Here is a 24299-nt window from a genome sequence, read left to right as displayed (position 1 = left end):
AACTCAGGATCAGTACAGGATAAGTAATGTCATGTATGTACACAGTGACTGCACCAGTAGCAGAATAGTGAGTGCAGCTCTGGGGTATAATACAGGATGTAACTCAGGATCAGTACAGGATAAGTAATGTCATGTATGTACACAGGGACTGCACCAGCAGCAGAATAGTGAGTGCAGCTCTGGAGTATAATACAGGATGTAACTCAGGATCAGTACAGGATAAGTAATGTCATGTATGTACACAGTGACTGCACCAGCAGCAGAATAGTGAGTGCAGCTCTGGAGTATAATACAGGATGAAACCCTGTTCCTGGCGATGTACCGGTACATAATTTCTAAGCTTGCATTATGTAAAGCTGACACCTGAACTCAGTGCTCAGGAGGGGGTCACATACTTCTGGCCGTACAGTGCATCTCCGGCTCAGTCATTGTGGCTAATATCCAGTAGTGGATCGGCGCGGTGACCCGATTGTCCTTCCCTCCTGCAGCCAGAACTCTAGCACGTGGTATAATGGATTAAAAGAAAATTCTGACAATGTTGTAGAATGTCCCGGAGCCTCGGACCCGGTGTCACCGCAGCCGCCACGTCCAAGGACACGTTCATGTCAAGTTTTATATTCCAATTCCCCAGAAGAGAAAGTGGTGATAAAACGCGGCTCGTACTCCGGCTAATGGATCTACACAACACGAGGTCACGCAAAGACAAGAGGCAGAGGTTTTATATAAATTATATTTCATCTTTAATTGTACAAAAATAATAAAAGACTTTCCAGTCGCAGAGACCCCGGAGCTCCTGCGCATCTTTCAGACATAATACATTGACTTTTCGTGCTGCCGACTCCTTTGTATAAAAAAACGACTGCAGTCCATGGAGTCCACGTTACAATCCTCTGCTTTTCCTTCCTCTCTGATTTGCTATCAATCCCATGATGCCCTCTCTGCTATCTGGGAATGCTGAGAGATTCTGATGTGATGACTTTCAGGACACCGTGTCCTTCTGCTGCCCCTGCTGGGATGTGTTATCTCAACTCGAATCCAAAAAGCTCCGATCCCAGGTGCTTAACCCCTTAGACACCACGGTCATACATCGGCTGCAATGTCTAAGCGGGTGCAGAGGGGGCGAGCTCCTGTGCCACCCATTCACACACGGCAGAAGCAATAGTGGGGGCCGATGATGTCACCGGCAGCCCAGGGTTCTCTGTAGTAGCCATTAGGCATGTATATAGAAGTATTGCCGTGCATATTACAAGTCTAAGGTTTCCTGTCAGTGCCCCCTTGTGGGGCAAAAAATATAAAAAAAAAAAAAAAAAGTTAAAAAAGAAAAAACACCTGCCCGGCTCTTTAATAATAAAAACGTAAAACCATACGTATTTTCTACTACCACACCTGTGCCAACCCAGGCTAAAAATCTATAATAATATTTACCCCAAAAAAACCTTAAAAAAAATACAGCAAAAACTATGCCCAAATTAAAATTTTATAATCACACAGAAAAATTACATTGAATGCCGATCAAATAGCGTTATGAACCCCAAAATGTGAACAGAGAAAAACTACAGGTCTCTACACAAAAAGCAAGTCCCCACACAGCCTCATTAACAAAAAAAAGAAGTTTTTTTTTTATCCTTAAGAAATTTCATTATACATATGAAGGTCAATATAAAGAACAGACCCTATAAATATATGTTAGTCAGGGTCCACAATAAATGCAGAAAATTTTTATGTTTCGTCCTGAAAAAAAACAAGACCCCATACATGTGAGTGCTGATCTTGCGACACAAATCCTTTTATTAATTTCGCGGTTTGTCAGAATCAGTCGGGTTGTCGGCCAGGCCCCCCCATTTCTGTTGCATGCAAGCCGGCACCGATGCACAAAAATCCGATTGCGTACGCTAAAATCCTGGGGCAATTTGGCGCAAAACAGAAATATTCGGGAAACCCCATGAGAGTGCTGCGTTCGGACCCTTAGTAAATAAGCCCCATTATGTTCTGTCCTTGCAGTGATCGGGTCTGACCCAGGGAGGCAACAGCCTTAATAACTTCTATTTAGAGCACAGAAGCAGAGATACCGGTCTGAAAAAATTATCACCCGGCTGCACCAGGGCAGAGTACGGCAAAGGAAAGCGAATAATAAATTCTAGCGGGTTCTGTAGAAGGAGAGTCTCCGGCATTTAACTTCCCGTGACAGCTCCTCCTAACTTACTGTTCTAACAAAGCAGAAGATCTCCAGAATTTATACAGGAGATGTTAGAATTAATTCCCTCCTTGAGCCACGGGAAAAGATTTAGTCTTCATTAACTCAGAAAAACAGAGTTATAATACACAAGACAGTACTAGCAGATTGCAGAGCGAAGAATACAAAACAATCAGCACTAAATGTACAGCAGATCCCTGCACTGGTATTGCAGTTGGGAGGGTAAAATACTAAAAGAAGGCACCAGTAACCGTTCCCTCCGACTCTTGTCCCATCTGATGAAACTTCTGTGACCACTGTGGACCAATCACCAACCTCAATGGTCACACATGGATGGATTGGTCCACAGTGATCACAGGACCCTCCCCATTATCTGTCCAGACCACACACAATGGAACAGACCATGTCGGTAGAACGAGTATCTCTTATTTCATATCTTCTCTAGTGAACATTGGGCGTCTTAGTTGGCTTGGAAAAACATTAAAGCATAGAAAGCTCAATGGTGATTTTGGAAGCCACTCGGTTTCTGTCCATTTTTCCATTAGAGTTTGACATAAATTTTACTTTTTTACATTGTAATGCTTCATTTCATACTTCAGGGAAGATGAAAGATATACAGAAGGAAAGGGCTATGGAGAGACTACAGAGACAAGGAGGAGAGCCATACAGGCACAGATGGGATAGAGAGACTGCAGGGAAGAGGAGGAGAGCCATACAGGCACAGATGGGATAGAGAGACTGCAGGGAAGAGGAGGAGAGCCATACAGGCACAGAGGGGATAGAGAGACTGCAGGGAAGAGGAGAAGAGCCATACAGGAACAGAGGTGATGGAGAGACTGCAGGGAAGAGGAGGAGAGCCATACAGGAACAGAGGGGATAGAGAGACTGCAGGGAAGAGGAAGAGAGCCATACAGGAGCAGAGGGGATAGAGAGACTGCAGGGAAGAGGAGGAGAGCCATACAGGAACAGAGGGGATAGAGAGACTGTAGGGAAGAGGAGGAGAGCCATAAAGGCACAGAGGGGATAGAGAGACTGCAGGGAAGAGGAGGAGAGCAATACAGGCACAGATGGGATAGAGAGTCTGAAGAGAACATGAGTAGAGCCATACAGGAGCAGAGGGGATAGAGAGACTGCAGAGAAGAGGAGGAGAGCCATACAGGAGCAGAGGGGATAGAGAGACTGCAGGGAAGAGGAGGAGAGCAATACAGGCACAGATGGGATAGAGAGTCTGAAGAGAACAGGAGGAGAGCCATACAGGAACAGAGGGGATAGAGAGACTGCAGGGAAGAGGAAGAGAGCCATGCAGGAACAGAGGGGATAGAGAGACTGCAGAGAAGAGGAGGAGAGCCATAAAGGCACAGAGGGGATAGAGAGACTGCAGGGAAGAGGAGGAGAGCAATACAGGCACAGATGGGATAGAGAGTCTGAAGAGAACAGGAGGAGAGTCATACAGGCACAGAGGTTATAGAGCGATTGCAGAGAAGAGGAGGAGAGCCATACAGGAGCAGAGGGGATAGAGAGACTGCAGAGAAGAGGAGGAGAGCCATACAGGAGCAGAGGGGATAGAGAGACTGTAGAGAAGAGGAGGAGAGCCATAAAGGCACAGAGGGGATAGAGAGACTGCAGGGAAGAGGAGGAGAGCAATACAGGCACAGATGGGATAGAGAGTCTGAAGAGAACAGGAGGAGAGTCATACAGGCACAGAGGTTATAGAGCGATTGCAGAGAAGAGGAGGAGAGCCATACAGGAGCAGAGGGGATAGAGAGACTGCAGAGAAGAGGAGGAGAGCCATACAGGAGCAGAGGGGATAGAGAGACTGCAGAGAAGAGGAGGAGAGCCATACAGGAACAGAGGGGATAGAGAGACTGCAGGGAAGAGGAAGAGAGCCATACAGGAACAGAGGGGATAGAGAGACTGTAGGGAAGAGGAGGAGAGCCATAAAGGCACAGAGGGGATAGAGAGACTGCAGAGAAGAGGAGGAGAGCCATACAGGAGCAGAGGGGATAGAGAGACTTCAGAGAAGAGGAGGAGAGCCATACAGGAGCAGAGGGGATAGAGAGACTGCAGAGAAGAGGAGGAGAGCCATACAGGAACAGAGGGGATAGAGAGACTGCAGGGAAGAGGAAGAGAGCCATACAGGAACAGAGGGGATAGAGAGACTGTAGGGAAGAGGAGGAGAGCCATAAAGGCACAGAGGGGATAGAGAGACTGCAGGGAAGAGGAGGAGAGCAATACAGGCACAGATGGGATAGAGAGTCTGAAGAGAACAGGAGGAGAGCCATACAGGCACAGAGGTTATAGAGCGATTGCAGAGAAGAGGAGGAGAGCCATACAGGAGCAGAGGGGATAGAGAGACTGCAGAGAAGAGGAGGAGAGCCATACAGGAGCAGAGGGGATAGAGAGACTGCAGAGAAGAGGAGGAGAGCCATACAGGAGCAGAGGGGATAGAGAGACTGCAGGGAAGAGGAGGAGAGCAATACAGGCACAGATGGGATAGAGAGTCTGAAGAGAACAGGAGGAGAGCCATACAGGCACAGAGGTTATAGAGCGATTGCAGAGAAGAGGAGGAGAGCCATACAGGAGCAGAGGGGATAGAGAGACTGCAGAGAAGAGGAGGAGAGCCATAAAGGCACAGAGGGGATAGAGAGACTGCAGGGAAGAGGAGGAGAGCAATACAGGCACAGATGGGATAGAGAGTCTGAAGAGAACAGGAGGAGAGTCATACAGGCACAGAGGTTATAGAGCGATTGCAGAGAAGAGGAGGAGAGCCAAACAGGAGCAGAGGGGATAGAGAGACTGCAGAGAAGAGGAGGAGAGCCATACAGGAGCAGAGGGGATAGAGAGACTGCAGAGAAGAGGAGGAGAGCCATACAGGAACAGAGGGGATAGAGAGACTGCAGGGAAGAGGAAGAGAGCCATACAGGAACAGAGGGGATAGAGAGACTGTAGGGAAGAGGAGGAGAGCCATAAAGGCACAGAGGGGATAGAGAGACTGCAGGGAAGAGGAGGAGAGCAATACAGGCACAGATGGGATAGAGAGTCTGAAGAGAACAGGAGGAGAGCCATACAGGCACAGAGGGGATAGAGAGACTGCAGAGAAGAGGAGGAGAGCCATACAGGCACAGAGGTTATAGAGCGATTGCAGAGAAGAGGAAGAGAGCCATACAGGAGCAGAGGGGATAGAGAGACTGCAGAGAAGAAGAAGAGAGCCATACAGGAGCAGAGGGGATAGAGAGACTGCAGGGAAGAGGAGGAGAGCCATACAGGAACAGAGGGGATAGAGAGACTGCAGGGAAGAGGAGGAGAGCCATACAGGAACAGAGGGGATAGAGAGACTGCAGAAAAGAGGAGGAGAGCCATACAGGAACAGAGGGGATAGAGAGACTGCAGAGAAGAGGAAGAGAGCAATACAGGAGCAGAGGGGATAGAGAGACTGCAGGGAAGAGGAGGAGAGCCATACAGGAGCAGAGGGGATAGAGAGACTGCAGAGAAAAAGAGGAGAGCCATACAGGAGCAGAGGGGATAGAGAGACTGCAGAGAAGAGGAGGAGAGCCATACAGGAGCAGAGGGGATAGAGAGACTGCAGGGAAGATGAGGAGAGCCATACAGGAGCAGAGGGGATAGAGAGACTGCAGAGAAGAGGAGGAGAGCCATACAGGAGCAGAGGGGATAGAGAGACTGCAGAGAAAAGGAGGAGAGCCATACAGGAACAGAGGGGATAGAGAGACTGCAGAGAAGAGGAGGAGAGCCATACAGGAGCAGAGGGGATAGAGAGACTGCAGGGAAGAGGAGGAGAGCCATACAGGCCCAGAGGGGATAGAGAGACTGCAGGGAAGAGGAGGAGAGCCATACAGGAACAGAGGGGATAGAGAGACTGCAGAGAAGAGGAAGAGAGCAATACAGGAGCAGAGGGGATAGAGAGACTGCAGGGAAGAGGAGGAGAGCCATACAGGAGCAGAGGGGATAGAGAGACTGCAGAGAAAAAGAGGAGAGCCATACAGGAGCAGAGGGGATAGAGAGACTGCAGAGAAGAGGAGGAGAGCCATACAGGAGCAGAAGGGATAGAGAGACTGCAGGGAAGATGAGGAGAGCCATACAGGAACAGAGGGGATAGAGAGACTGCAGGGAAGAGGAAGAGAGCCATACAGGAGCAGTCTCTATCCCCTCTGTTCCTGTATGGCTCTCCTCCTCTTCTCTGCAGTCTCTCTATCCCCTCTGCTCCTGTATGGCTCTTCTCTTCCCTGCAGTCTCTCTATCCCCTCTGCTCCTGTATGGCTCTCCTCTAGAGATGAGCGAGTATACTCGTCCGAGCTTGATGCTCGTTGCTCGTTGCTCGGACGAGTATTTCCTCTGCTCGAGATCGAGCATTTAATTAAAAAAACACAGTGAAGAATAGAATAAAAACAGTGAACACAGGATCATTTAAGTGAAAAACACAGTGAAAAACACAGTGAAGAATAGATTACAGATGTTCGGCACATCTGCTTACTTGTCGGAAGATACGCACGGAACGGTGCGAACAAAATAGCATGTGAAGAACACATTGAAGAACATGGTGAGCAGCACAGAGACACCGGGGAGCAGCACAGAGACACCGGGGAGCAGCACAGAGACACCGGGGAGCAGCACAGAGACACCGGGAAGCAGCACGGGCAGCGGCAGGCACGGAGGCAGCACGGGCAGCGGCAGGCACGGGGAGCAGCACGGGCAGCGGCAGGCACGGGGAGCAGCACGGGCAGCGGCAGGCACGGGGAGCAGCACGGGCAGCGGCAGGCACGGGGAGCAGCACGGGCAGCGGCAGGCACGGGGAGCAGCACGGGCAGCGGCAGGCACGGGGAGCAGCACGGGCAGCGGCAGGCACGGGGAGCAGAACGGGCAGCGGCAGGCACGGGGAGCAGAACGGGCAGCGGCAGGCACGGGGAGCAGAACGGGCAGCGGCAGGCACGGGGAGCAGAACGGGCAGCGGCAGGCACGGGGAGCAGAACGGGCAGCGGCAGGCACGGGGAGCAGAACGGGCAGCGGCAGGCACGGGGAGCAGAACGGGCAGCGGCAGGCACGGGGAGCAGAACGGGCAGCGGCAGGCACGGGGAGCAGAACGGGCAGCGGCAGGCACGGGGAGCAGAACGGGCAGCGGCAGGCACGGGGAGCAGAACGGGCAGCGGCAGGCACGGGGAGCAGAACGGGCAGCGGCAGGCACGGGGAGCAGAACGGGCAGCGGCAGTCACGGGGAGCAGAACGGGCAGCGGCAGGCACGGGGAGCAGAACGGGCAGCGGCAGGCACGGGGAGCAGAACGGGCAGCGGCAGGCACGGGGAGCAGCACGGGCAGCGGCAGGCACCGAGACAGCGGGGCAGCGGCGCAGAGACATCGGGAAGGGCAGAGAGATCGGGGAGACTTCAGTGGAAGAAGAGGAGCGGATCCCGGGACAGCATATCTACCGACAAGTAAGCAGATGTGCAGAACATCTGCAATCTATTCTTCACTGTTTTTCACTTAAATGATCCTGTGGTCACTGTTTTTATTCTATTCTTCACTGTTCTTCACATCTGCTAACTTGTCGGGAGATAATATACGCGCGGAACATTGAAGAATAGATTGCAGATGTTTGCATACATCTGATCACTTATCAGAAGACGTTCTTTTTCAGTTAAATAACACATTTTATTCCCGAACCATGGTCCCTTTGAAAAATGCTCGGGTCTCCCATTGACTTCAATGGGGCTCGTTATTCGAGACGAGCACTCGAGCATCGGGAAAAGTTCGTCTCGAATAACGAGCACCCGAGCATTTTAGTGCTCGCTCATCTTTACTCTCCTCCTCTTCTCTGCAGTCTCTATCCCCTCTGTTCCTGTATGGCTCTCTTCCTCTTCGCTGCAGAGAGGATAGAGAGACTGCAGGGAAGAGGAGGAGAGCCATACAGGAGCAGAAGACAGGATGATAGTGAGACAGCAGGAGGCTATGAATAAGAGGTGGTAATCTTCCTGTATGATTAGAGGATGATATAATACACCTAACCCCAGTGCGTCCCCTCCCTCCCCACTGTCCCCTGGTACAATGTCATGACCTTGCTGACGCTGCCAATTAACCCCGTCACACACCAGGTAGGGGGCACTTTCTATATTCTGACATCAATATCCTGAAGTTCATGGAAGGGAAAACCCGAATATGTGCGTTTCAGACTCCAGACACATCACATCTGCAGCGCCGCTCCATTCCGTATGCAGAACAGCGCCAGGCCTGGTGCGGCCGCCGGCCTTGGATATTTCTGTGATTATGGGGGGTGGGAGGTCAGGTTAGTGGAGCAAGGCCTCCGCCGCGCCTCTTCTATACATGGATAATAAATGCATGAGAGATGAATTACACGGTCGGATCACAGCGCAAAATATTCAAAGAATCCAGAACAGAGATCAACACAGAGAAAACCTTCTACCAACACAACAGAGAATGTCATAAAATCTCAGGTCAATCTTATACATTGGTGGGACACAGGCGCACCACTCCGCCACTGGCCACGCCCCCTTGACCACTCCGCCAGAGTGGAAATGGCGTAGAGGGGAAAATGGTAATTTCTGGCTGTTCAATAGCAACTGCGATTATTTCAGGGCTTCTACACCAGTTTTTTGGCATATAAGCCCTAAAATATGTCCCGCAATGCATCTACTGATGCTGGGATTCCTGCTCTCTAGGTGGAAGGAAGAGCTGTACATGCACCGTCTGGTCACAGAGCTGCACAACACAGACTGAATTTACCGAAGATCAGTAAAACGTGGTGATTGGCAGCAAAGGAGGAAAAAAAACGCCTCCGAAGCACCGAGACGCTCATTTGCATATAGGTAAATATTTCATTTTCCTCTATAGATTAATGGCCTTACAAGCATCTGGTATATAAAATGTGCTCCACTTTCATTAGATGTTCTGTACCAGGGTCTACAAGGGGAGGACATGACCAAAAAAGTGTTGTGCAAAGACAATGAAAAAGTGGGATAAAGTTACACTAAAACATGTGACATCCATCAAATTATTAACCCCATATCTGCTACGACTTCACTTTGTGTAAGTAAAAATGTGTAAATCAGGAAAATGAGAAAGCAAAAATTGATTGTTAAAGTTGAACGAATGGGATTTTTATTTCCAGTACAACGACCAACAGAGAGAGATGGTAAAGCATGAAAATATCAAGTATTCTGCAAGTCACTGGGCGAAACTGCCGAGAAGACAGAATATTTCACAAGATTTACAATTTAGAGCAGGAGGAGCTGAGCAGATTGTACATAGTGTCCTATCTGCAGGCAGCATGTTATAGAGCAGGAGGAGCTGAGCACAATGTACATAGTGTCCTATCTGCAGGCAGCATGTTATAGAGCAGGAGGAGCTGAGCAGATTGTGCATAGTGTCCTATCTGCAGGCAGCATGTTATAGAGCAGGAGGAGCTGAGCAGATTGTACATAGTGTCCTATCTGCAGGCAGCATGTTATAGAGCAGGGGGAGCTGAGCAGATTGTACATAGTGTCCTATCTGCAGGCAGTATGTTATAGATCAGGAGGAGCTGAGCAGATTGTACATAGTGTCCTATCTGCAGGCAGCATGTTATAGAGCAGGAGGAGCTGAGCAGATTGTACATAGTGTCCTATCTGCAGGCAGCATGTTATAGAACAGAAGGAGCTGAGCAGATTGTACATAGTGTCCTATCTGCAGGCAGCATGCTAGAGAGCAGGAGGAGCTGAGCAGATTGTACATAGTGTCCTATCTGCAGGCAGCATGTTATAGAGCAGGAGGAGCTGAGCAGATTGTACATAGTATCCTATCTGCAGGGAGCATGCTATAGAGCAGGAGGAGCTGAGCAGATTGTACATAGTGTCCTATCTGCAGGGAGCATGTTATAGAGCAGGAGGAGCTGAGCAGATTGTACATAGCGTCCTATCTGCAGGCAGCATGCTATAGAGCAGGAGGAGCTGAGCAGATTGTACATAGTGTCCTATCTGCAGGGAGCATGTTATATAGCAGGAGGAGCTTAGCAGATTGTACATAGTGTCCTATCTGCAGGCAGCATGTTATAGAGCAGGAGGAGATATTCTGAGATATTTCTTTCCATGTCTCATTGATGCAGTTCCGTTCTTCTACTCTTCCAGTAGCAGAGCGGCAGTCACCCGTGCATCCGGCCCTGAATGGAGAATCCATTGAACGGGTTATGAGATCTTAAAACTCCAGAATCTGTGACTGTGGCCGGACACGTGGAGCTCCGAGCAGCAGAACATCTCACATAAGATACGAATTTTTGGAAGAAGTTCCTTGAATGAGGAATCGGTGATGGCTATAGGTAAGGGGGAGGTCGGTACCTGCAGCTTTTAGGGTCTTATAATCTACGTCAGAGGGTCCATCTAGTGATCTGGTGTTCATGTATGACCAGAGATCTATTCCACCTATAGAGACACCGCCGCGCTGGGATCCCCCAGGGTCAGGGGTCACCCGTCCTAAGTGGTTCCCCAACCAAAACCTGCACCATAAAACTTTCATCAGACCCAAAAACTTACCAACCTCCCAAAACAAAACCAAATTTACTGCAGTTTTTACAAAGCATTCAGAAGGCGGCCGTGATCTCTTAAAGGGAATTTCATGGATTGGGGGTCATTCACATGAATGGGGATGAACTGCAATACCAAGCAAAGCCATAGTCAATGGAGGGCACTGTGCTGGGTGCCAAGTAAAGGGCGATTTTAATAGTCTTGGGCAACCCCTTTAAGATGCACTGGGGCTATTGAGCAGACACTTGTCCTTCGGCAAATGCTGGAATCATTTCCGTCAGATCTTCAGTACATAATGGAATATCACTGTGTCGTCCTCATATCCGAGACGCTCGTTACATATAATTAATATCACGATTTTCAATGTTTCTATCTCTTCCTGTTCATGTTTCCCCCCTTAGCTGATAAAACATGTCCCAATTCGAGGTGTAACGAGGTCCTGATCACGTGATCGGGGGGATCCCAGCATCCGGAACCCGACCGATCAGATTCTTACCCTCTAATCCTTTGGTTTGGGGGGAAGGGGGAGGTGAACAATCAAACTTGGTACAACCCCTTTAAGCTTTGCAAATTGTTCCTTTAAGAAGCTTTAAGTAGCAGAAACTCGTGAGCCCCAGAATCTTCCTGTTCTGCCGGATCCGGTGGCGGCTCAGTCACATTCCGGCTATTTCTGTCTGTTTTCGGCAGAATGATGACGGAGCAGGAAGAGCAGCGACTTCTGGTAATGACCGACTTGTGGAAGGACCAGAATAGAAAGACGGAGAGCAATCTGCATTTCTTATTATAGGGATGAAGCGGCTGCTGGTGGGGGCGATGCAATGACCCGCGGCTCCACAACTCTGTGGAGATATTTCTAGAACACAGAGAGGGACAAATAACCCGGGAGGAAATATTTATTTTGGAGTAATTTTAGCCTCTTAACTCAGGATTCTATTCCAGATGTGTCAGGCCTTAAAGGGACGGTCGTTTCCATGTCTTATGTAAATGAAGATTTCAGTGCACCATGGGCGGGGCCACGTGGTCCAGTGCCTCTCCCTCAGCTTTGATGGACAGAGTCCTGATCCCTCTCCAAACCAGTGAAAGAGAAGGTGCACCGAGCCTTGTGGCCACGCCCATGGGGCACCAAAATGCTAATGAAATATGAAGATTTCACTGCATTCATTGTGAAGGTTTTCGTGACCTGGAGGGTCTCCCTGTCCGGTATTATCAGCCGCACCCACGTCTTCTCTTACGACTAGTCCCATTCAAATGAGTAATGCAGAGCTGTAATACCTGGTGCAGCCACTATGTATGGCGCTGTGTCTGGAAGAGTGCAGCAGGTAGGGCTGCAGCAATAGGAGTTGACAATCAGTGGGGATCAGACTACACAGGATCAGTTTGTAGTCTGTTTCCATGGAAGCATATGGGAAGTTAAAGACACATTAACCAAGATTATTTTGTTACATTTCGCAATAAAAATGGTTACAAATTTGTCAATACATGGAAGACGTGTAGAAAGCTCAACCATCTTAATCTCATCTTATGGTCGGTGTCTCCGCCGCCTCTTATCGCTGCCGTCTTAAGACGTTTCAAAGTATTAAACATCATTGATCCGGATTATAAGGAAGCCGTTCCATATGTGCTCCATCATTACACCGCTCTCATCTGTTTAGGGTTTACATTTATTTATTAGCGTCTAAAAGAGACGACCCTGAAGATGCCGAGCGGTCATTACCAGAGCCCCTCCGTGCTGCAGATTCAGCGGCTGTTACATTGTGAAGGAGCGTGCCCCCCCCCCCCTCTGTGTTCTCACAGCTGCCGAGATAACAGGAAGTTCAGGGGGGAAGAGTAGTAAGAGACTGAGATTTGGTGCTGCACAGTGTAACAGCATGTGAAGCCACAGAAGCCTGTACCACACCCATAACCCTATAAAAGTAGATTTTAGAAGGAAGGAGGCCATGGATAACAAATAGAAGATACCACAGTCCCGGTGCCTGGATCTATGAGTAATGTCCCTGGCATTTACAGGGATGATCAGTGCCCTCACTGCAGGGCACAAAGTTGCCGATGTTGCTATGGCAGCCCTGAGGTCCGATGAAGGACCCCAGGGCTGCCTTCAGTAGAAGCCTGCTAGATTGTGCTTTCAGCAGAACGCAGAGGCTGAGTATTAGTATTGCAGTACATTACACTTAACACGTGATGAAAGGGTCATTTGTTCTTGGCCCCACTCTGGGACTAAATAAAATAGACAAAAAGTTTTTTGGTTTTTTTTAAAAAGTGCAAAAAAAAAATGTAAAAAAAAAGAATAGAATAAAAAAGTCCCCTGATGCCTGATCCTATATAAAAATCAAAAAACAACATAAAAAGTGAAAATTACAAATAAACTGTAAATATTGGGTATCACCACGTCCGTAACAACCTGTAGAGTAAAATAAAAGTATCAGTGAACCCGTACTGTGAACGCTGTAAGAAAAAAAATGATATTTTTACATCTGACCTCAAAAACAGGATAAAAAGTGATCAAAAAGTAACATTTACTCCGACATGATACCAATAAAAAAAACACAGCTTGTCCTGCAAAAAACAAGCCCTAAAACAGGTCTGTAAACAAAAAAAAAATAAATAAAAATGTTATGCCCATTAATACACGGTGATGCAAAGACCAGGAAATTTCTCACAAAATGAGTTCTATTGCCCACAAAACAAGTCAATCATAAAGCCATATAAAGGGGTAGAATAAAGAATAAAAATAACATTTTTATGTAAAAACCCTAAACCAGACTTAATGATTTTCTTATCCGCCACCAAGAAAGAGTTAATAAAATCTGTTTTCTGAGCTATTTTACCCCACCATAAATGATGTACCTGAAAAGTGGAGCTCATCCGGCAAAAAATAATCCCCAATAACCAAATGGTAAAAAAACAAAAACATCTTATAGCCTGTACAATGTGACAATGCAGATCGGCTCTGGATGGCGCCTCCTTCCCTCCTATGCCTGGCCGTGCGCCCATACAGCAGTCACCACCACATACGGGGGATCAGCACTCGGGAGAAATTGGGGATCAAACTTTGTGGAGTTTTCATTTAATACTTTGTGACTGTTTAATTTTTGGCCAAAATTAATGTATTGTCTAAAAAAAAAAATTAAAAAAATCCAATTTGTAAACTGCACCTCCATTTTGTTTTAACCCCTGTGAAACACCTAAAGGGGTAACAACCTTCTCAGAGTTCATTTTTCACACATTGAGGGGTGCAGTTTCTAAAATGCCATTATTTGCCGGGTTTTACTCTTATTGAGGCCTCTCACAGTCTCTTAAAGCTGAGCAGGTGCCTCTAAAATAAGGGTTTTGACAATTTGGAGAAAAATTACACCCCCAAATTCTGAACCTCCGAACAACCTAGGAAAACAAAGAGACGGCATAAAAAGCCGGAGCCGATATAAAGCAGACACTCGGGAAATGTCAGTTATGAAATTATTCGGGTGCTATCACTATCTGCCTAAAGAGCAAAGAATTTAGAACTTTGAAAATGAAGAATTTTTTAAAATATTTGTAAATTTTTTGGTTTTTTTCACAACTAAGCACAAAAAATATCATCCAAATTTTTCCACTAATTTAAAGTACAATGTGTGTGTCAGGGCTTGGGGTCAGTGGACTCCCTGGACCACCGAGGAAGACTGTAGTAGCCGACACCTGGGAGCGGAATCTAAGTGACACTCGGTCTTTTCACCAGAGCCCGCTGCAAAGCCGGATGGTCTCACTGCGGCGGGTGCCACCAGGTCATTCCAGAAGTGTGACTATCCCGCGGTGGCAGCCAAGAACGTGGTCAGGAGCAGACGATCAGGGCAGGCGTCAGAGGTGCAGAGTCTGGAATGGAGCAGATGATCAAGACTGGCAGAACAGGAGCAACATCAGGGTCAGGTCAGGGGTCACAACAGGAGACGAACGAAAAGAGGTATGAGAACAGGAACAACAATGGAAGCTTTCTCTAAGGCTGGTAGCTCAAAGATCTGGCGGGGAACGATGGGAGCCGCCGGTTTAAATGCAAACCCGGAAGTGGCCTGTACCAATCAGCTGTGCACTGGGCCTTTAAACCTTCGAGAGCCAGCGTGCGCACCCTAGGGAGCGGGGACATGCCCACGGACTAGCAGACCCGGAAGCAGGCGTGTGGAGAGGTAAGTGGGGACCAGGACGGGTGCAGCCATGGAGAGGGGCACGGGTGTGCCTGCGATCTGAGATGTGGATCGCAGGGACACCAGTGACAGTGTGACGAGAAAACAATCTCAAATATCCCTGGAAATGTTAAACCATTACAAAGTTATAACTTGTTATAATGACAGAGGGCAGATCCGGCTTAGTCCTGAAGAGGGTAAAGGTGAAGGACACAATAATAAGTGGGTGACACTCGACACATGAAGATCTAACACTATAAATCACCTCGTGTATATTCTGTCTATGGATCAGATTGCAGCTGGTGATTAGCGGCGCTCTCTCAGTTGAGGACGACCCCCGGTTATGGACTTCCTCACCTCCGGCGCTTTCCATCAATGTACAAACCTAATGAAGACCCAGAAGAAACAGAAGAACAGGAGCAGAGGCCGCGCACAATAGACGGCGTTCTCCTTACCACACGTCGGCATGAAGAAAGCGCTATCTTTAGCCGCTCTTTCACGTCCCTTTAAGTCTTTCATGAAATCCTCTTTGCAGCGATAGAAGATGTGGAGACGAGAGCCGCGCGGGGCATCTCCTGGCGTCAGACCGTCAATAATCCTGCCGAAATGTCGGAGAACAATTTATAGACGGCCATTAAAGGGAATGTAGTCTGATGTTAGCGGGAGGCAGAGAACTCGGATCCACATCTCCCATATATAACAGATAATAAAAGATAAGACCCCCCCTCCCCATCAGCCTCAGGGCGGGGGGGTTCATAATTCTCATTTCTCTTAAGGGTCTTTTATCTGATCCAAGAACAGCCGGAAAAATGAGGCCGTAAATACAGGAGATGAGGACGAGAAAATCTGATTAATAGAATTCATATTTTATTCCCAAGGAAAAAAACCTAACGTGAAAAATAAATATACAAAGATATTTCCGCTCCGCGGTGTGAAAATAACATAAGATTGACTTAGGAACAAATGAGGTTAATATCGGAGTCTGGCGATGGCTTTGGTGCACGGGCGGTTAGTCACCGGTTCATGTATAGAGCGCCAAGCGTCGTTTCTGGGGTCACAGGTTCTTAGCAGCTTCGTGTAAATTCCTAGGGAGATTTTCCCTGTTTTGCTTTTATATTTTTGATACAAAGGATTGTTAAAATGGGATTTTTTTTTAAAATTCTAGTATGTAGGGGGACCCACACTTGTCACACCGGCCAGGACCCATGGTACCCTTAATCGTGATGGGAAGGTGAGCCATTTTGAGCCATTTTGAGCCAATTTGCATATTTTTTCCCCATGATGTACGGTCTTAAATATAAATAATAAACCACTGGGTGACTTAATAATCCTGATGTAGCTTTATTAGACGGACCCCGGCAGGGGGTGATCTAGGAAGTGGGAAAACATCCCAAGTGTTATACTCCATGTATCCGGTGACATTTGATAAATTTGACACAAATGGCATCAACTCAAACCCCCACAGAATGGACGGCTGGGACACCTATGTAATGTATATATAGTTCTGTTATAACAGTCCGACGCCCGTAGGACACAAACTGAAGGTGCGCCTGGTGTCTCGCCGTCCTGTCATCGCAGGATTTCTACGATCTGTAGAGGAATTTACGAGTTGTTTGCTCCGGCCATAAACGCCCATTATTTGGCAATGACGGCTCATTGTAAACCTTTGCCTCATTCATTATCAGCGACGGAGACGCCGACATTCATCTACCTATCATCCGCTGCTCCTCGCGCTCATGAATCAAAGCTTTATTAAAATATCTGGGAACGAAAAATGACAAGAGGATGTATGTCTAGAGGAGCAGAATCCTCCATCTCTGCCGGCAGATTATGTCCACAAGGCTCTGCATCCGATAATCTGCTTACTGGGGGTCTGTAATCGCTGTATCCCTGCTGCAATGGAGATCGGCTCACCATGGCCACGCGTCTCTATGCAGCAACGAGTAACGATGCAGCGTAAAGCATGGGGGACTGAGCAGCAGCCCGGCCAGGGCAGGGTCACAGCATTGTCCTTCTTCAAGGGATTGGCCAGATTGGTCAATGTTTACACCAGCTGACAGTGCTAACATTGAGCCCAGGGAGGATAACGTGCGAACACAAAGTGTACGATTTTATCCATCTTTACATTTCCCCAATCCTCAAACCCTAAGGATCTTCAATGGAGACAGAAAACAACTTTACAGGACCCGTAACTTTTCTACAACAAAGGAATCCAGCAATGAAGAAGATGAACAATGGGCTACTTCAAAATGTAGACTCTATTTGGTAGACCCCAGAGTCACAATTTGTTGCATTAGGACCAGTACATAGATGAGCGAAATTCCTCTTTAAAGGTCTACCACCAGGATGAAAGACTGTATGCAAATAAGCCTGAGGGGCTCCAGGCTACATTAAAACCTATGGAGCCTGGATCCTATCAGGCTCATTTGCATACAGTCCTTCATCCTGTTGGTAGATGCCCTTTAAGTTCGGGTTCAGGGTTTCAGTTTGTCCCACGCAACCCAGACATACAGTATTGCCGGATTGGAAGGCGTACAACCTAGCTCGAATATTAACGCCACTGCCTACTAGCCCGGTCTGTGATTGGCCAGCGGTGTTCTTTAAGTTTGGGTTGCTGATCTCTACCCATAAGTATAGCCAAAATATATATATACACAGTGTTAGGGGGAGCAGACAGCTTTGAATGGGCCCCCACCCATCTCCTAAGAGCTCAGACCAATGATGTGGACATGAGAGAAGCCAATGAAGCCCCTCGATTTGAATTTTCCAAAAGATTTGGGTCCAAATGGAATTGCTCCGAATGTCTTGGGAGATTAGTCCTTTAAAACACTTTTCTTAATAAAAGAAGCCTTGTCTTCTCTTGTTTTGTTAACTTTTGGCTAATTTTTTGCTAACCTGTCCAACATAAAATTCTTGAAAATGACCAAAACAAGAAAAATAGATAAAAATCTGTGTTTTAGAGGACTAGAGGGGGTTATGTGCCAATTTCCAGGAGAACCGGAGTGACATGGGTTAGTCTGAAGCAAATCAGGAAAAAAAAAAATTTAATCCGTTCAGGACAAAAAAATACCGGATCTATAACTCAACAAATCGATTTACTGACCTCGATCCACAATGTATTCAGGTTTGTTTCCACTGTAATTTTGTAACCTACAACGATTGGTTTGGGAGCTCAGATAAACCTTTGCTCATTTGCATAATTCTGGCTTTCTGCGGCTATGATTAGATAACGCTCCGTGAACTCGGCTACAACCAATAAATCAAACGCAGTGAGACATTTTTTTATACATCTTTCCTCTTTCTCTCCGTGGAAAATTTTTACTGAAATATCAATATTTCATCTCTCCATAGAAATCTATGGAGAGGGGAAGGAGAGGAGGAAGGAAAAAGAGTGGAAGGAGTGAAAATGAGATGTACGGTAAACGTTTCTATCCCATCCCACTGCAGTAACGGTCAGTACTCTACTCCCATGATGCTCCAGAGTGAATGTCTTTACTCCTCTTCCCTCCGTATCTTCTTTTCAATCTACAACTTCTATAAATTCCCTCTTGCTAGCAACAAGACCAAAGCTCACCGAGGTGTCAGGTTACATAGTCTATGCAGAAGGGAGGGGGAAGTAGTGAGTCACATGAGCAAAGACTCCGCCCACTGCGGAAAGTGCACAGCAAACTCAGAGACTACAGAGGGGAAGCTGCTGGAAAATGAATGTTACATGTTGGATTATAAGCAATGTTACTCTCATGTACACATACTGGACTGCCAATGGCTCCAAAGTTTGTTAAAAGATGAGGTTGACTTTAACTATAATAGTTTTTGTCTTTTTTGGAAAAAAAAACCAGCTTGGAAACTATAAATACTCTTGATGTCATCCCACCGCACACCTCGGTGTATAATTATCCAACCAGAGAGACGTCAGTGTCAGCCGCTGACATCTCATAGAGCCTCGAGTCCAAATTATTGTCTTTAGGAGAACACTTTCTGCGCCTTAACAGCTTGAAGAGAAGAGCGCGGGTGAATATTTGGCAGGAGACATGATGGGCAGTCAGAAGAGATGGAAGTGAGGCACATGAGGGGAGAGGGGGGTCCTTACCTTTCCCAGGATACACGACCCCCCTATGCATTGTCATCAAAAATAATAACAATAATTAAGCTGTTTGGAACATATATCGAAGCGGCGACACGTAGAGACGAGAGCGTCAGGCCCTAAGCAATGATGATTACAGTCAAGAACGAAACTGAAATGGAACAAAGGGCCGAGAGCGCTGCAGAGCAGAGATAAGGTTGTCTCATTTCTCGTTTTGGCCTAGTCTCACGATTAGAGATGAGCGAGCACTAAAATGCTCGGGTACTCGTTATTCGAGACGAACTTTTCCCGATGCTCGAGTGCTCGTCTCGAATAACGAGCCCCATTGAAGTCAATGGGAGACTCGAGCATTTTTCAAGGGGACCAAGGCTCTGCACAGGGAAGCTTGGCCAAACACCTGGGAACCTCAGAAAAGGATGGAAACACCACGGAAATGGACAGGAAACAGCAGGGGCAGCATGCATGGATGCCTCTGAGGCTGCCTAATCGCACCATTATGCCAAAATTATGGGCAACAGCATGGCCATGACAGAGTGACAGAATGAAGCTAGATAGCATCTAAAACATGCAATTATTGACCCTGACACTATAGGGGACGGCATGCAGAGGCAGCGGCAGCAGCGGCAGGCTAGAGAGTGGCATGGCGACATACCCTAAATGGACTCAGGCTTCAAACCAATGGGTGGCAGAGAGGAACCAAAGGAGGTGAGCAAGAAGCGCTCAAATAATATCGCTACATGATAAAAGTTTGCCAGTATATTTTGTGGATTACACAGCAGGGTGGCGACAAAGTTAACATGGAAGCCATGAAAACAACCCAAAATTCTGCCTGACACAGCTCGTTTGATAAGGGGACCATGTATGGAGGCAGTGAACTAGTAGTAGATTAAAGGTGCTGCAGTTAAAACTATGTTAGTTGGATCTTGGCATGGAGCTGGCGCTCCGCTGCCAGGCGAGCTTTCGCCAATCCAAGCCCCTGTCTCTAGGCTACTCCCCAAACAGCACTTCTAAGAACCTTTTGTATAAGATCAAGTGTAGTAGCGTTCTTATAAGTTTGGGATATGGCGGGTGAGGGGAATGTAAACAGATGCGCAAGAAGCGCTGAAATAATATCGGTAAATGATAAAAGTTTATTAGTATATTTTGTGGATAACACAGCAGGGTGGCGACAAAGTTAACAAGTTTGATGTGGAATCCATGAAAACAACCCAAATTTCTGCCTGACACACCTCGTTTGATAAAGGGACGATGTATGGAGGCAGCTATATGGACGACTTTTGGAGGTAGCAATGGAGACAACGTGTGGAGGCTGCTATGGAGACAATTTAATTTGGATAGTGCCTGTATGTGGCAGTCCCAAAAAGATTTCAAACCAGAGGAGCAGGTAGGTGTCCCTCCAGAAAAATGAAATAGATTGAGTGCCTGTATGTGGCAGTCCCAAAAAGTTTTCAAACCAGAGGAGCAGGTAGGTGGCCCTCCAGAAAAATGGAATAGATTGAGTGCCTGTATGTGGCACTCCCAAAAATTGTTTAAAACAGAGGACCGGGTCGGTGGCCCTCCAGAAAAATTAAATGCATAAAGTACTATAGCTAGAGCCAGTGGGCCCTGTCAAAAAATAGCCAGTTTCCTCTGCTTTACTGTACAAAGAGGAGGAGAAGGAGGAAAATGAGGAGGAGTGGATCAATTATTCAGGTTGAGCTTCCTTCACCTGGTGGAGATTGGAAATTCTGAGAAATCCAGGCTTTATTCATCTTAATAAGCGTCAGCCTGTCAGCGCTGTCAGTCGACAGGCGTGTACGCTTATCGGTGATGATGCCACCAGCTGCACTGAAAACCCGCTCGGACAAGACGCTAGCGGCAGGGCAGGCAAGAACCTCCAAGGCGTACAGCGCCAGTTCGTGCCACATGTCCAGCTTTGAAACCCAGTAGTTGTAGGGAGCTGTGTGATCATTTAGGACGATGGTATGGTCAGCTACGTACTCCCTCACCATCTTTCTGTAAAGATCAGCCCTACTCTGCCGAGACTGGGGACAGGTGACAGTGTCTTGCTGGGGTGACATAAAGCTGGCAAAAGCCTTGTAAAGCGTACCCTTGCCAGTGCTGGACAAGCTGCCTGCTCGCCTACTCTCCCTCGCTACTTGTCCCGCAGAACTACGCACTCTGCCGCTAGCGCTGTCAGAAGGGAAATACTGTTTCAGCTTGTGCACCAGGGCCTGCTGGTATTCATGCATTCTCACACTCCTTTCCTCTGCAGGGATGAGAGTGGAAAGATTTTGCTTGTACCATGGGTCCAGGAGAGTGAACACCCAGTAATCGGTGCTGGAATAAATTCTTTGAACGCGAGGGTCACGTGATAGGCAGCCTAGCATGAAATCTGCCATATGCGCCAGAGTACCAACGCGTAAGAATTCACTCCCCTCACTGGCCTGACTGTCCATTTCCTCCTCCTCCAACTCCTCTTCTTCTGCCCATACACGCTGAACAGTGAAGGACTCAACAATGGTCCCCTCTTGTGTCTCGCCAACATTCTCCTCCTCTTCCTCCTCATCCTCCTCCACCTCCACCTCCTCCGATATGCGCTGAGAAACAGACCTGAGGGTGCTTTGGCTATCAACAAGGGAATCTTCTTCCCCCGTCTCTTGTGACGAGCGCAAAGCTTCCGACTTCATGCTGATCAGAGAGTTTTTCAACAGGCCAAGCAGCGGGATGGTGAGGCTGATGATGGCGGCATCGCCACTCACCATCTGTGTTGACTCCTCAAAGTTACTCAGCACCTGACAGATATCAGACATCCACGTCCACTCCTCATTGTAGACTTGAGGAAGCTGACTGACCTGACTACCAGTTCTGGTGGAAGTTGACATCTGGCAGTCTACAATCGCGCGGCGCTGCTGGTAAACTCTGGATAACATGGTCAGTGTTGAATTCCACCTCGTGGGCACGTCGCACAACAGTCGGTGAGCGGGCAGTTGGAGGCGGCGCTGCGCTGCCCTGAGAGTGGCAGCATCTGTGCTGGACTTCCTGAAATGCGCACAGATGCAGCGCACCTTCGTGAGCAAATCTGACAGATTGGGGTATGTCTTGAGGAAACGCTGAACTATCAGATTTAACACATGGGCCAGGCATGGCACATGTGTCAGTCTGCCGAGTTGCAGAGCCGCCACCAGGTTACGGCCGTTGTCACACACAACCATGCCTGGCTTCAGGTTCAGCGGTGCCAGCCACAGATCAGTCTGCGCCCGTGATGCCCTGTAATAGCTCTTGGGCGGTGTGCCTTTTATCGCCTAGGCTCAGCAGTTTGAGCACCGCCTGCTGTCGCTTAGCGATGGCACTGCTGCTGTGCCTAGAGCTACCGACTGATGGCGCCATGCCCACGGATGGTAATTCGGAGGAGGAGGTGGAGGAGGGGTGGGAGGAGGAGGAGGCATAGTAGGCCTGAAACACCTGGACCGAGGTAGGCCCCGCAATCCTCGGCGTCGGCAGTATATGATCAGCCCCAGGGTCAGACTCGGTCCCAGCCTCCACCAAGTTAACCCAATGTGCCGTCAGCAATATATATTGGCCCTGCCCGGCAGCACTCGTCCACGTGTCCGTGGTCAGGTGGACCTTGTCAGAAACGGCGTTGGTCAGGGCACGGGTGATGTTGTCTGACACGTGCTGGTGCAGGGCTGGGACGGCACACCGGGAAAAGTAGTGGCGGCTGGGGACCGAATACCGAGGGGCGGCCGCCGCCATGAGGTTGCGAAAGGCCTCGGTCTCTACTAGCCTATAGGGCAGCATCTCCAGGCTAAGCAATCTGGAGATGTGGACATTAAGGGCTTGGGCGTGCGGGTGGGTTGCACTATATTTGCGTTTCCGCTCCAGCGTCTGGGGTATGGAGAGCTGAACGCTGGTGGATGCTGTGGAGGATCGTGGAGGCGACGATGGGGTTTTTGTGGCAGGGTCCTGGGCAGGGGGCTGACTATCAGCTGACACAGGGGAAGGAGCAGTGGTCTGCACGGCCGGAGGTGAACGGGCTTGTTGCCACTGAGTGGGGTGTTTAGCATTCATATGCCTGCGCATACTGGTGGTAGTTAAGCTAGTAGTGGTGGAACCCCTGCTGAGCCTGGTTTGGCAAATGTTGCACACCACAGTCCGTCGGTCATCCGGTGTTTCCTTAAAGAACCTCCACACTTCTGAAGATCTAGCCCTCGCCGCAAGAGCCCTCGCCACGGGAGTTTCACTAGTTGACACATTTGGCGCTGATGCACCAGCTCTGGCCCTGCCTCTCCGTCTGGCCCCACCACTGCCTCTTCCAACCTGTTCTGGTCGAGGACTCTCCTCCGTCTCAGAAGCACTGTGTTCACCCGGCCTCTCAACCCAGCTTGGGTCTGTCACCTCATCATCCTCCGATCCCTCAGTCTGCTCCCCCCTCGGACTTCCTGCCCTGACAACAACTTCCCCACTGTCTGACAACCGTGTCTCCTCATCGTCGGACACCTCTTTACACACTTCCACTACGTCAAGAAGGTCATCATCACCCACAGACTGTGACTGGTGGAAAACCTGGGCATCGGAAAATTGCTCAGCAGCAACCGGACAAGTGGTTTGTGACTGTGGGAAGGGTCCAGAAAACAGTTCCTCAGAGTATGGCGGTTCAAATGCCAAATTTTCCTGGGAGGGGGCAGACTGGGGGGGAGGAGGCTGAGGTGCAGGAGCTGGAGGAGTGGCGATTTCGGTGACATGGGTGGACTGCGTAGAAGACTGACTGGTGGACAAATTGCTCGAAGCATTGTCGGCAATCCACGACATCACCTGTTTGCACTGTTCTGGCCTCAACAGTGCTCTACCACGAGTCCCAGTAACTTCAGACATGAACCTAGGGAGTGTAGCTCTGCGGCGTTCCCCTGCTCCCTCATAAGCAGGTGGTGTCTCACCCCGGCCAGGACCACGGCCTCTGACCCCTGCAGTAGTTGGACGCCCACGTCCCCGCCCTCGTCCTCTACCCCTAGCCCTCGGGTTAAACATTTTTAAAATGAGAGTTATAACTTTAATTTTTTTTTTACTTTTTTTTGTGTTTTTTGTTTTTTTTGTGTTTTTGAGTTTTTAAAACCAAACGATGCTATCCTATTGCTATGGCTATTTTCTAGCCAAGTATGAAAGCACACTACTATGCCAGATGAGATGACACTGAGTTATTAAACAAAATAAACGTAAAATAAAAAAGGACAAATGGCAGACTGTGCCTAATTGAAATCCAACCCCTAATAAATTTTCCCACTTCGGTCTTTGCTATGGATATGTGCGTCACTAAGCGCAAAACACAGCGGTCGCAAGTCTCACTACAAATTGCTCACAATTTGCTAGTAG

Source organism: Engystomops pustulosus, chromosome 11, assembly GCF_040894005.1.
Source record: "Engystomops pustulosus chromosome 11, aEngPut4.maternal, whole genome shotgun sequence".
NCBI lineage: Eukaryota > Metazoa > Chordata > Amphibia > Anura > Leptodactylidae > Engystomops > Engystomops pustulosus.
Note: the sequence above shows the minus strand (reverse complement) of the source record.